This window comes from Caretta caretta, chromosome 9 (genome assembly GCF_965140235.1).
Source record: "Caretta caretta isolate rCarCar2 chromosome 9, rCarCar1.hap1, whole genome shotgun sequence".
NCBI lineage: Eukaryota > Metazoa > Chordata > Testudines > Cheloniidae > Caretta > Caretta caretta.
In genome coordinates this window covers 3068505-3075152 of record NC_134214.1, presented here as the reverse complement: position 1 = coordinate 3075152, position 6648 = coordinate 3068505, and the positions used below count along the sequence as shown (strand labels likewise).

The following is a 6648-nucleotide window of genomic DNA, read 5'->3' as shown; positions in this document are numbered from 1 at the left end:
GGGGTCCTTTTCCTTCCCCACCTTCTTTCTTCCCTCCCCCTTGTCCCCCCTTGCCTTCTGTCTAATAAAAGTCTGGCTTAGCAGGCCAAGACTATATTTTGCAACACTGCTGTGAGCCTGTGGCCAAAGAGGCAACAAAAGCAAGGCCCTAAATAGCCCAATGCTAGTACCAGTTTTTCCAGCAGAGAGGTTGCAAGTGAGGGAAGCTGCATTTTCTGTTCTTTTCTCTCCTCATTTTCATTTTGTCTTGTTTTGCCATCAAAGAAGCAGGATCAGACTTTAACAAGAACAGCTTGTCCATTTCAACTAAATTCCCCTCCTTTCCCCTGAAAAGGACAGTTAGTACCATCTTTAACACCACCTGAAAGACTGTCAGACAAGGGGGGGTTTCTTTCTAAAAACTCTCTCCGACTAAAGGGCGAGGGAGAAGAGATGTTGTTCAAATGAAAGCCTTACTCCATAAGTCCCATTTCAAATGGTTTAACTGTTTTTCCTTCACTAATAAAAGGTTAGAAAGATTTTTAATAGCGTGTTTGCCACGGTGCTAAGCAGGCTGCGGACTCTGTATATCACACCCTGAACCTTGTTTAATGCTGGTCAGAATCATGTTAACAGTTTGGACACTTTGGGCCCATATAGTTCATCAAGTTAATACAACAGTATTCCCTTGCCACAGCCCAAATCCTGTCTTTCCCTTAGCACAGTAAAGCTGTCCCAGCCCTACAAGCAGGGGAATCACCACAGCTGTAGGGTCAGGAAGAGGAATTTCCCTATGTGGGACGAGAGAAGCCATTGTGTTTGAAACTCATAAAGAGAGAGATTTCAGAGTGGGAAAGAGACAAAGCCCTATAGCAGGTGGGGAAGGGGATTTTCTATGATGTGTTTCCATGGCTGTAGAGGCACACAGCAAATTTCAGGTCTGGATTTTCTAATCTTCAAGGGTTCATTTTAGTCTCTTCTCTAGTTGCCAGCTATCCCATGTCTCTGCCCGGTCACCCGTTTCTGTGGAAGTGACGACCGTCTGTGATACATTCACATCAGGTAGAAGGCAGCAGCAGCAGCAAAAGGTGGATGGAAAAATATCCCGTGCTCTATGTCTAAAAACAAATAAACAAAAAACCAACAGGGCTTTGGGGCCAGATTCATCCCTGGTGTCACTCCATTGACTTCAGTGGCATTGCCCCAGGGCTGAATCAGGTGCTTTAATTCCTAAGGAATGAAAAACAGCAAAGGCTCAGTAAAGGTGGAGGCAGAGGAATGCAGTTGTGTACAGAGGGCTGGGGGTGGTGGTTACTATTTGTCCTTATCACCAAATGTCTTCATGCAAAATACCCTGTGTCTAGCCTCCTCCTTAGTGCTGGGTTTGCATGTGAAGGCCAGATATAGTGTACATAGAAAACGAGCTCCTCTTGCCTTTTTAAGACCTTCACAACTTCAGTGATGAGCTTGAATTTATATTTAAAATAACCTGCAGCTTTGAATCCCATTTGCACGTCTACTTTATCCATCTTTGATTCCACTGCCCTCAGGAGCGGAACCAATTTCTGAACAGCAAAATGCTTTTACCGCATTAATAATAGATGGCCTGAAGCTGCACCAGTCAGCTCGTGATATGGATGTGGATGTTGGACATTCCAAAGTTTGGCCGTGCTTGGGATTCGGGTGTGGGCTCCCCTTTAGTTAATGGTGCTTATTTTTAGCTCGCTAGTTTTTGAATGCGGTTGCTTAGAGGCACAGTAAACTCTAGAGAGAGCCTAACCTGCTACAGCAGCTAGGAGTTTGTGTTTGAGGATTTAGATTTAGGACTCTGAACCTGAATCTGAGTTCACACGTCACAGTGGTGAAAATGGCTTGAACCAAAGCCCTCTGGATTCAGAGACACGTTCCTCACATACAGCCTGGGCGATGGTGAGTCAAACTGCAGATACAACTGTTACAGCTCAGCCCCAGCTTCAGAAGAACCACCGTTACGTGAGGTTGCGGATGAAGGAGGAACCTCACAGTGGTCTCAGGCTGAGTTTTGCTAGGCACCCAAAAGTCAGCTGCGTCTCTGAAGCCAGTCTGAGCCGCCCCAGATCCCTGGTGTAACGTGGGGATTCCCACCAACGGGTTTACCTGTGAGCGAGTCATGACTTCCTGCTTCAGTGAGTCCTGCTGCATTTCTTCCTGTCGCTTCTGCTTCCAGGTCTGTCCACAGTCAGGAAGTATAGAAGAGCCAAAAAATGAAAACCAGAAAAAAGTTAACCAACCGGTTCGGAACATCAGATAGGGCTGATGTTGGTTTGAGTAAAGACGCGGTTTTAATCTTATTGGTTTGTCTCTTTGTTGAATTGTAAATTGTATGGAGTCCTCTTACTCTGTAAATTGTGAGGCATGTTAGAAAATGAAATGAACGTCAGGCCTTCCAAGTGACCTCTTCCAAGACACAGCAGCATGTACAGCCAACAGACAGAATGGATTCAGACCCTACTATGGCAGTAGGTATGTGACACCCCCCCCATCATCATAGTATCTGAGCAGCTCACAAACAATGCCTGTCTCTTCACAGTCCCCGCTTGTGTTGCAGGGCAGGGCTGTTATCGCCATTGTACAGAGGGGGAAACTGAGGCACTGCAATTATGCAACTTGCCCAGGGTCACACAGAAGAGTGGCAAACTGAACCCAGACCTGAGTCCCACTCCTGGGACCTACCCACAAGGTGTCAGCATGGTGAAGTGTGGGGGAGTAGGGTGCAGTGGCCAGGGCACTGGACTGGAAATCTGGAGGCTTCGGGCTAAATCCACAAAGGAATTTAGGCACCTAACTGTCACTTTAGACATCTAAGTCCAAAATTTAGCTCCTCAAAACCACTGCTCAGCCTGCATCTAACCCTATAGGTGCCTGTCTCTCTGGTGGAGCCCTGTCTGGTAGGCGTGTTCAGAGCCCGCATTGTGGGAGGCTCGGGTTGGACTCCCCGCTCTGCCTGATGTGGAGCAGAGGTTTGATGTCTCACTTGCCAGCAGAGCCCCTAACCACCCGGCTATAAGGTCATTCTCATTCTTTGACCGGCCCCATGACTAGGAAATCAAACGGAGGATTGGAACCTGGGTCTCCTACCTCCCAGGTGAGTGCTCCAACCTCGGGGCACCACCTTTCCCTTCATTCTTCTGGGAGAAGGGCTTAGATGCCTGACTGTGGGAGGAGGCTCATGACTCTGAATCCCAAGCAGAGGGAGGCATTAAGTTCCTTGGAGGGATGGAGCTCAGACCACAGCCAGTCCCTCTGCCTTTCCTGCTGCCTAGTTTAGGGACTGTCACTCTGCCACTTGCTGGCTTTTGCGATACCCGTTCTTAGGTGCCTCACTCTCCCCCGTGCAGCACATAAAGCGCCCCGGCACCTGGCTTGGGACTGTAGCTTGCACGAAGCAGCCTGGTGCCCAGACGGGAGGCAATCCAATGCTGAGTCCACATCCGCCTTGTGGAGCTCACCCTTCAGCTCTAATCCCAGCTCTGCTCCTAATCTGCTGTGTGACCTTGGCCAAGTCACTGGGCCTCTGATTCCCCTCCTACTATTTGTCTGTCTTGTTTCTTTAGAGCACAAGCTCCTTGGGGCAGGGACAGTCTCTCACAGGTCATTCTCCAGCGCCGAGCCCACTAGAGCCCATTCTGCTACCGTATTCAAAATGATACGGCCATCCGTCCTCTGCTGCACCAAGATACTGCCATTATTACCTAGGGCACTACGCAGATGCCTCTGTGCAGTCCTGGTGGGCACATGTGGCGAGGTAATGGGGATCCCTGCAGGGCAGCCTCTTTACCTACTAACCTTACTAGGTCGCTTTCAAGTTTATAAAGAAAGAAACTGAAACTGATGTCAGGACCGTTGCTTGGTGCAATCACCGGCACTTGAATGGATTCAGGCCGCACTGAATGCTGGTCCCCTTACCATTTTTGTCACAAGCACAAAGTGCAGGAATTAAATGCATCTACCCTGATTTTTGACACACAATAGCCTGCATAACTTTGCCCTTTGCTATGTCCTCCAGTTTGATGGGCAGCTATCCCCCTGGTACAGATTTAGCAAGCTGCGAGAGAAAGGTGAACAACCAGCTAGCTAGAATTCAGATTAACACCCAAGGTTAACACAGCATAAGCACATTGCTTTCTCTCACCAGCCCTGCTCGGTATTTAAACTGAGATAGTGTGTTCCCATGGGGAAAATTGGCCGAGAATAGAAAGACGCACAGCATGTATCTATCATTGTGGCAATGATTGTATTGAGCATGGAAAATAGAACAATATATAACCCAGTCTTAAGAGAGTCTTAAAATTTTCTTCATCTCTAATTTTTGGAGGGCATAGCTCAGTTTTCTGCGCTTAGTATTTGTGCCGGCGAATTGTACTGGCATTAACCCTTTATGTGCATCAGAGTGTGGTGCAAATGAACTAAATCCAAACTCCCTTTGTAGAGGTTGCAAGCAGCTAGCTTGACCAGCTAGCCAACATGCCCTGTGCTTTCCACAGGGCAATCAAAGGGCAAGTCCTCCTGCACTCGGGCCCTCACTTGCCTGAGGCACGAGCCTCCTGGAGTACGTGATCGCAGCATCCAGGTCTCGAGGGAGCTCCTCACATCATTCTCAAAGGTTGCTCTCTGGCTGGTATTCAGCGGTGATATTGGCCCTGGGGGAAGGTGATGCTGAGGCCTTTGGCAGGATGAGGAGGCAGTTAATGTTTCAATGCAAGCTGCAGTGATGCATGGCTCATGGAAAGAAATGCTCGCTCTGGAAACGCTATGTGACAGCTGCTCGCCACATACTATTCGCGCTGGGTCCTGTGCAACAGTAGAGAGGCCCTCGTTACCAGGTATGCCACAGCACCTCCCGGAATGAGTGGGACTGAGCCAAGAAGGAATATGTTAAAATGAATGTCTAAAAATGTGTGAGTAAACCAAACCGAATGGCAGGTGTGTTTGTTTATAATGTGGGCAAATCAAGGTGTCAGGCATAACTCGGTCGTGATGAAATTCATTGATGCCCACCTGGGACCTTCAGCAGTCTCATAAAAGGGCGTGATTGATTGTTGGTTGGTGTGTGTAAGATGTAATCTTTGTCTCACTGGCCTCCTCCAACAGGGCTTTCAGTCCGCCCACTGGAAGAGAGAGAATTAGAGCATTAAACTCTATGGAAACTCCCCTGCACAAGGGAGTTGAATGTATTTTTTAAAAGGAGGCTGGTAGTTTGCCACCATGCAGCAGCAGTTCAAGTTTGTGTTTCATTGCGAGAAGCCCTTGATGTATAAACCTGGTCCTGCAGACGCTCATTTGCATATTTTTGTCCTAATGCAAAAATGAAGCACACGATTAGTTCCATTTCTCATGCAGGCTGTGGGCAAGGACAATGATCTACTGCTTCGAGCTATCGATATATCTTAGCCAGTACACATTAACCTTCTAATGCAGCGCTGACCTCGTTGGTCCCTGGCACCATCTGGTGCAGGGCCACAGGGAGGGTGGGGGTGATTCAGACAAATGCCCATTTCTAGCTTTGTGCATGAACCAAAAGCAAGAGTTATTTTTAACAAAGAAATCTGTCCAGCTATTAAACATTAGGACAGCCAAGCAATTTAACTCATGCTGTCCTGCTCAGTTTCTGTGCTTCTCATCTTCCCATGCCGGGGTATATCGGGGGAAGATGGAGACATGGTGTCCCCCATGGGTGACAGTGTCAGATGGGGAGAAGCAGCCTCTGCAGAGCTGCTATTCTCCTGCCTGCACAGGTGAGAAGAGATGAGCTGGAGCTTTAGCCCCACCCTCCAATCCACATGGTGCTGGGCAGCATGCTGGGGAAAGAGAGCTGGCTTCCGTGTGGCCTTGGGTCATGACTGCTGTACAACGTGGGTATGATATGCTACCCAATCAGCATTCTCCCCTCGCTTATAGTACTCTCTCCTCTAATATATTGCACCCACTTTGCCACCAGGTGGGCCGAATTAACCCCATCATGTTTTGTTATGGGGGACTGATCCTTCAAGGTGGACCAGGCACGTAATTTGGAAGCAAAAAGCTGCCAGTAATGGTCATATCTTGCAGCTCACTAGAGGGCTCCTGTTTCTGCAGCTCAATGGAGGAACAGTTCCGATTCCCGTCCACGGGGGGCGCAGGCACTGTCAAAAATCTCATTAGTGCCCAAGAGGGAGTTAGGCACCTACATACCTTTGAGGATCTGGGCCTACTTGCTGGTGGGGTCTTGAGGCACTTTAAATTCTGGCCCCAAGTGCACTCAGCCCCCTTGTAAGCTAACGGGGGTGGGTGTTCAGCATCTGGTAGGACTGGACCTTTATGGTTGGATGTGTGCTAGGAAACACCATATTTTCCTGCGTTTTTGTATTAAGTGTGCGCTGTGCCACGCTGCCATGGCATGACCAGTTTTTGCCCTGGATGGCTAGGTGAGAATGGGCTCGTTAGGGTTGGTATTCACACAATATTGCAAAGGCCTAACAACCCACAGTTAAGAGAAACAAATCCCTTTCATTTAAGAAGCAACCACACGCACACTGCAGCTCTTCCTGCATTATACTGTCTGTGTCTCACTTCAAAGCTCCTCCATTCGTATCTTCCATTGCTCTGGGAGCTGTGAAGTGTTCATCAAACACAGAGCTGCTACAGAGGTAC

At 48.5% G+C, this 6648-nt stretch overlaps 1 long non-coding RNA gene across 1 annotated transcript; it reads right to left on the bottom strand.

Annotated features, from left to right (window-relative positions):
- Positions 1 to 569: 569 nt before the first annotated feature.
- On the bottom strand, positions 570 to 2210 carry LOC142073263 (uncharacterized). Its single transcript, XR_012670063.1, has 2 exons — positions 2116 to 2210; positions 570 to 1209 (listed from the first exon to the last, which is right to left on the bottom strand). It is a non-coding gene; the product is annotated as an uncharacterized LOC142073263 (long non-coding RNA).
- Between the last annotated feature and the right edge of the window lie 4438 nt (positions 2211 to 6648).